Here is an 8,084-nt window from a genome sequence, read left to right as displayed (position 1 = left end):
CTTTTCTAATTTAAAAAAATTTTAACATTTATTTAAAAATTTTTTTTTAACATTTATTTATTATTGAGAGACAGAGACAGAGCATGAGCAAGGAGTGGGGGGTGGCAGAGAGAGAGGAGGAGACACAGAATCCGAAACAGGCTCCAGGCTCTGAGCTGTCAGCACAGAGCCTGATGCAGGGCTTGAACCCACAAACCGCGAGATGATGACCTGAGCCGAAGTCGGATGCTTAACCAACTGAGCCACCCAGGCGCCCCTTAACATTTATTTTTGAGAGAGCAAGACAGAGCACAAGTGGGAGAGGGGCAGGGGGGTGTAGACACAGAATTGGAAGCAGGTTCCAGGCTCTGAGCTGTCAGGACAGAGCCCAACGTGGGGCTTGAACTCATGGACTGAAATATCATGACCTGAGCCGAAGTTGGATGCTTAACTGACGGAGCCACCCAGGAGCCCCAACTCTAATTTTACCTATGTTTTAAAATCAGGTATAAATGTTAAAAGCCTTATCAATATATTTTTTTAGTGTTTATTTTTTGAGAGAGAGCATGTGCACATGCACGCATGTGTGAATGGGAGAGGGACATAGAGGGAGACAGAGGATCTAGAGCGGGCTCTGTGCTGACAGCAGACAGACCGATGTGGGGCTCAAACTCACAAACCATGAGATCATGAGCTGAGCTGAAGTCGGATGTTTAACCGACTGAGCCACCCAGTCGCCCCACCTTATATAATTCTATAGTATTTATTGAGATATTACTTTCTTAATTTGATATATTATTTTGTTGCATTTCATTCATAAGTTTTCTAACACTGAAACACCTTTACATTCCTGACATGAACTCCAATGGGTAATACTACATCATTTACAAAACATTTCATTTATAGAAAACTTCACATACAAAAGTTGAGTAACAATACAGTGAGTCTCCTATGTACATATCACCTAGATTCAACAACTATGAAATCATGGCCAATCTTGTTTCATCTCAACCTCCTCCACCACTTTCCTCCTCCACCAAAGTATTTTGAAGTCCCAGATTTCATATAACTTCATCCAATAACATTGGAAATACTTACCTCTAAAAGACAGTGACTTTTTACAAAACATAACCACAATGTCACTATTAGGTTTTCACAATTAACAATTCTTTAATATTATCAAAATCCAGTGTTCACATTTGTTTACAGTGGGATCCAAACAAATTTCATATATTGTAATTTGTTGACAGGTCTCCTACTTCTCTGTTAATCTATAGAATCTTCTGTCATATCTTACATTTTTCTTGTAAGTTTTTGTTAAAGTGTTGTTTATCCTGTGCAGTCTTCCAGTATCTAGATTTTGCTGGTTGCATCTCAGTGATGTTTAATATGTTCCTTTGACCCAATCTTTCAGAAATGCGCAGTTAGATGTAAGTTTTGGTTTTGTTTTGTTTTGTTTTAATAAAAGGCAGAAGATTTATTTGACCTGAAGAGAAACCAGATTATTAGATCTAGGGACTTGATGAAATTAAAGATTGAATTCTTTTGGCAAGAATACTTCATGGGTGGTTCTGTATCAGTCAGGAGACTGAAACCACATGAGTTATTTGAAATATATATATATATATATATATATATATATATATATATATATAATTTTAATGTTTATTTTTATGTGAGAGAGAGAGAGGAAGGGGTAGGGGCAGAGAGAGAGGCAGACAAGGAATCTGAAGCAGGGTCCAGGTTCTGAGCTATCAGCACAGAGCCCGATGCGGGGTTCGAACTCACCGACTGCAATATCATGACCTGATCTGAAGTCGATGCTTAACGGACTGAGCCACCCAGGTGCCCCTGACTTATTTGAACTATAGAACTAAGAAGGAACAAAGAGAGCACTGAGGTGTTATAGAAGCAGCAATTCCAGGTGACTTCTACCATCTGTAGCACTGGGGGGACAAAGAGAAGAGATTGGAATTATTAATCCTTAAAAGCCTGGAAGAAGAGTTCTGTGGAATTGCAATCCAGACCTCTGAGGACACAAGGCTTAGCTGGTGCTGATGTCCATTGGGAAGTACACAAAGTCTGGCTGTCCTTTAGCGACAGTAGCAGCCATGCATGATCATTGCCTAGATCCATTAATGCAAGAGGGGTAATTCTAATTTCATTATTCTTTCTTATTCTGATAAATTATTGTAAAATCACCCCTTATGTTAATGCCTCTCCAATTAATCTAGTTATCTGAACCTCATTCTCTAGTAGATTCGTCAGGTCCAGGGATCATGGAAACAATGTCCCATGAGTTTGTATATTGATGACAGTTTGTGGATTTTATGCTTGTAAGTTAATTTTGCTGGATATAAAATCCTAAGTTTATGTTACTTCATTGTTTTCTGACATAGAATATCATTATGAAAAACTATGAAAATAATCAGATTTACCTTCCAAGTGACTTGGCTTTGCGTGCCTGGTTGGCTCAGTTGGTTAAATGTCCAACTTCAGCTCATGTTATGATCTCACAGTTCTTGGGTTCAAGCCCCGTGTTGGGCTCTGTGCTGACAGCTCAGAACCTGGAGCCTGCTTCGGATTCTGTGTCTCCCTCTCTCTCTGCCCCCCACCCACCTCCCCGCTTGTGCTCTGTCTCTCTCTCTCTCTCTCAAAAATAAACATTAAAAAAATATATATATAAAAAAAAAGTGACTTTGTTTTTTTTGGCCTGGATCCTCAAAAGGATTTATTTTATTAAAACTTTTTTATTGTTTATTTTTGAGAGAGAGTGAGAGAGTATGAGCTGGGGAGGGGCAGAGAGAGATGGAGATACAATCTGAAGCACACTCCAGGCTCTGAACTGTCAACATGGAGCCTGACGCAGGGCTCAAAACCATGATCTGTGAGATCATAACCTGAGCCAAAGTCAGATGCTTAACAGACTGAGCCATCCAGGTGCTCCAAAATGATTTTCTTCTTTAAATGAAAACATTAATTTTTTGGTTTTTTTTTTTTAGGCCATGACTATTCTGGGTCGTGTTCCTAGGCACACAGTGTTATCTTTTCAATACATAAAGTCATTTTGATTTCAGGCAAGCCCCCTTGAATTACAGTGTATTGGGTCCAGTAAGGACACAAGCCATATTAGCTACTTGAGTAGAGGGAATATGAAACCAAAGTAACTAAGTATAGAGTTAACTAGATTACTGAAAATAGAAAGAAAACCCAAGATGTCATAGAAGCAACAGCTTAAATTCTCAGAGATGAGAGAACGAATAAAGGAGCTAGGAATTAAAATTTACAGGGACCTCATGGAGCTGAGAGACCTCTGAGGAGGGATGCTGGGGTCTTACAGGAGGGGCATGATGAAAGTGGTTCTGCAAGTGTTGTAAAAACTGCAGCTGGATTCAGTTTCTGCCAGGGAAGGAGGTTCTGCTTCTAGAATGAAGTAGCATTGCTGGAATGATGCTCACAACCACAAGCAGACATAAAGCCCAGGAAACAGATGGGAAGGAAGAAATACTTTCTCTGACAGACTCGCAGCCTTCCTCTAGTGCCCCCTATTGGCCGAGGCTAACCAAGACCCAGCTAGAAGAGCAGAACTGCCGTGGTTTGGACTTAAAGCTTTACCATCATAAAAGACAGAATGCTGGGTGTGGAGCAGAGACAAAATCTTAATAACTGGCATATAGTTTTTAGTGTTTGTTCTTTTCTATTGCTTTGGATTACTGGATAGTTCTGAAGATTTCTTCTTTGGGGCACCTGGATGGCTCAGTTGGTTAGGTGTCCCGACTCTTGATTTCAGCTCATCATGATCTTAAGGTTTGTGGGTTCAAGCCCCACGCTGGGTTCTGTGCTGACAGCTCAGAGTCGGCTTCAGATTCTGTGTCTTCCTCTCTTTCTGCCTCTCCTCTGCTTGGGCTCTGTCTCTCAAAAATAAACATTAAATATTTTCTTCTTTGAAGATTCCTTTTATATGGACATCAAGTCTTCTATATTTGATAACAGTTTCTCTTGAATCTTTTCAAAGTCTTTTGTCTTCTAATGTTTTTTAAATGTTTATTTTTATTTTTTATGTTTATTCATTTTTTGAGAGAGACAGAGACACAGTGTGAGCAGGGGAGGGGCAGAGAGAGGGAGACACAATCCAAAGCAGGCTCCAGGCTCTGAGCTGTCAGCACGGAACCTGATGTGGGGCTTGAACCCACGAACCACGAGATCATGACCTGAGCTGAAGTCAGATGCTTAACTGAGCCACCCAGACGCCCCTGTTTATTTTTGAGAGCGGGAGAGTGTGTGAGTCAGTGGCAGAGAAAGAGGGGAACTTAGGCTCTAAAAGCAGACTCTGTGCTAACAGCACAGAGCCCAATGTGGGGCTTGAACTCATGAACCGTGAGATCATGACCTGAGCCAAAGTCAGACTGATGCTCACCACCCAGGCACCCCTCAAAGTCTCGTCTTGATTGTAAACATTTTCTTCCTTTCCAGCCTATTAATTAATTACTTAACTTGAGAGACAGAGAGAGCAAGGGAGAATTCCAAGCAGGCTCCACACTGTCAAAATGGAGACCAATGTGGGACTTGAACTCACAATTCGTGAGCTCATGCCCTGAGCCAAAACCAAGAGTCAGATGCTTAACTGAGCCACCCAGGTGCTCCTCCAAACTTTTTCTTAGGTATTAATTGTGTCGTATTCACTTTGGACTTCCTTCTAGTTTAGTTTTCACTTTTGAAGTGCCTTTTCATTTTTTTTCTTAATGTTTATTTTTGAAGGAGAGAAAGGGTGTGAGTGGAGGAGGGTCAGAGAGAGAGGGACACAGAATTCAAAGCAGGCTCCAGGCTCTGAGCTGTCAGCAGAGCCCGACACAGGGCTCAAACTCACAAACTGCGAGATCATGACCTGAGCTGATGTCGGATGCTCAACTGACTGAGCCACCCAGGCACCCCACTGCCTTTTAATTTCTAATGCTTTCCTGAATTCTGATCTTTTCAAATCTTTTATTCACTTATCTGAGCTTTTCTAATGGTTATAGCTTTCATAATTTTCTTAAATTTTTATACCTTGGTTTAAAACACTTAATTGTGGGGGCGCCTGGGTAGCTTAGCTAAGCATCTCACTTTGGCTCAGATTATGATCTCAAGGCTGGTGAGATTGAGCCCCACAATGGGTTCTACATTGACAGCACAGAGCTTGCTTGGGATTCTTTGTGTGCTGACAGTTTGGAGCCTGGAGCCTGCTTTGGATTCTGTCTCCCTCTTTTTCTGCCCCTCCCCTGCTCACACTCTGTCTCTCAAAAATGAACGTTATGATGAATATATTAAAAAAATGAATAAATGTTAAAAAAATTTTTAAAAAGTATACTATTTCTGTGATCTTCTATTTAATGCATTTCTGGTAATCCTTTATTTAGTAATATTTCTGATAACAGTTTATGTAAGAAGTAGTAGAACATGGGCTGTGGAGTCACACTGCCTGGGCACTAATCTTGGACTCAGCATTTACCAATGTGTGATCCATAACCTCTTGTCGTTTTCTCTGTAAAATAACAGGTTGTTGAGAGATCTAAATGAAATAACGTGTAAAGCACTGAGAAAACACTAAATGACATAGCAGCTACTCAAAATAGATAGCTGTTTTAGTTACTGTATTTTCCTTTTTCAGGTCTAGGTTTTTTGTTACTGACTTTACAGACTACACACGCACGCACACACACACACAGTAAAATCCAAAACATTTGAATATTAAAAAAGCCTAACCTCTTAAAATTAATTCCTGGTTTCAGGACGATATACAAACTACAACTATAAACAGCTAGAAAATAATGAAAATGAGAAACCCATGGTAGACAAAGGTGACTTCAGAGGAAATTTCATAGCACTAAGCACTTTCTTTTCTGTATTATCATCTATCTACATAAAGAACTGGTGAACAACCTCTTCTAGTATCTTTCTTGGATTTCCACATTAGAATGCTAAGTTTTCATTGGAGTTAGGGCCTTATTTTATTCTCTCATTGGATCTCCAGCAGCTAGAACAATGTCAAGTATATAGTACTTGCTCAAAGAATATTTGTTGAATGTGCACATACCATATATAAATGTTCATTGGTGTATTATAAAAGTGCAAAATCAGAGAGTATAAAATGTCCCTTTAAATAGAAAAAGGATGGGGTGCCTGGGTAGCTCAGTTGGTTAAGTGTCCGACTTCAGCTCAGGTCATGATCTCAGAGTCTGTGAGTTCGAGCCCCGCGTCAGGCTCTGTGCTGACAGCTCAGAGCCTGGAGCCTGCTTCAGATTCTGTGTCTCCCTCTCTCTCTGCCCCTTCCCTGCTCATGCTCTGTCTCTCTCTGTCTCAAAAATAAAAACATTAAAAAAAAAGAGAAAGGATGAACATGTATTTCATATAATAGAATATTATTCAGCAGTTAAAGTAAATGAACTAGAAATTCATGTATAAATTTCAAAAACAACATTGAGTGAAAAAAGCAAATTGCTGAAAGATACATACAATGCAACTTACATAGAGTTTTATATTAAGTTTATAAGTATGAAACAAGGCTATCTTTCAAGTATAAAATTAGACATGCATGTAAAGAAGCACAACAAATAATTGTTGCCTCTGGGGAAAACAGAAGAGGAATGCTCTCAGTAAAAGATTTGCAAGGGAGCTTCAACTTCATCTGTAATATTTTATTTCTGAAATAAAAGTCTGGAGCTTGGAGGTGCCTGGGTGGGTCAGCTGGTTGAGCATCCAACTCTTGATTTCATCATGATCTTATGGTTCGTGAGACAGAGGCCTGTATCAGGCTCCATGCTGTGAGAAGCCTGCTTGGGATTCTATCTCTTTCTCTCTCTCTGACCCTCCCCACTCTCTGTCTCAAAATAAACAAACTTAAAAAAAAAAAAAATCTGGAGCATGGTAAAATGTTAGGATTTAACAGGATTAAATGTTACCTGTTACACTCTTCGTATTTTTATGTTAAAATCAACCATAACAAAACAAAAAAAAAATCAACCATAGTATTATTAAAAGGCAGGGCTGATAAATAAATCTAAGAATATGTGTGAAAAACAAGTAAATAAATCACTTTGGCCTAATCAAAAAAGTATATAGAAGATCAATGAGGAAAGTAAGTATAGTTTATAGAAAAAATTAAAATACTTTCTATACCTCTGAGTAAATACATTTTTAAAAAAGCCTAAATAAAATGGATGCTCTTTCTAGAAAAATTACAAATAAGAATTGATGAGAAACAGCAAGGGAAAAGTGGCAGAGAAATATTCCTAAAACAAAGAAAATTCTAGGCCCAGATACATCTACCACTAAATTCTTACAAATCTTTGAGGGACACATTTTCCTTTAGCCCCTGAACTTTTATAAAGTATAATGAGAAAAAGGATCCTTTCTGATTATTTAAGAAATAGTAATATTTTCATAAAGTAGATTAAGAATTTATATTGTATCATTTAGCTATTTGTGTCAACCAAAACCACAGCCATATTTAAACAGGACAGTTCACAGGAAAAGGAAATATAAATGGGTCAAGTAGATACCCAACCTTCTTCTTAAGTGAAAATGCAAAGTTCCACTGGGATTAATAACAGACTGGCAAGAACCAAAATGTTTGGGAACAATGTTTATACAGGTTGAAGGAAATAGGCAATCTCACACACGGTTGGTGATGTGGCATCATGCATGGCATAATTCTTATAGAAATCAATTTGCCAGTTATCTATCAAGAATAAAAATGTATAAATTTTCTGACCTAGTAATTCCAATTTAAAATTTTATCTTCGAGTTAACTCACTCATGTGCAATATGACCTATGTGTAACGTTATTATATGCAGCATTACGTATAATGGCAAAATATTGTGAAGAATTAAAATGTTTGTCATTAGGGACTATTAAAATATATTATGGTACATCCATACAATGAAAATTTATGCAGTTATGAAAAAAATCAAGAAACCCTTTAAGTACTGATATGGGACAATCTCAAAAATATGTTAAGTGGAAAAGACAAGCTGAAGAACAGTGTGCACTGCAGAGTATGATCTATGAAAAATATCTCCAGAAAGATATCTGAGAAACAGACAACACTACAGGGAGAACTGGGTAC

The sequence above is a fragment of the Acinonyx jubatus genome, chromosome C1 (genome assembly GCF_027475565.1).
Source record: "Acinonyx jubatus isolate Ajub_Pintada_27869175 chromosome C1, VMU_Ajub_asm_v1.0, whole genome shotgun sequence".
NCBI classification, from domain to species: domain Eukaryota; kingdom Metazoa; phylum Chordata; class Mammalia; order Carnivora; family Felidae; genus Acinonyx; species Acinonyx jubatus.
Note: the sequence above shows the minus strand (reverse complement) of the source record.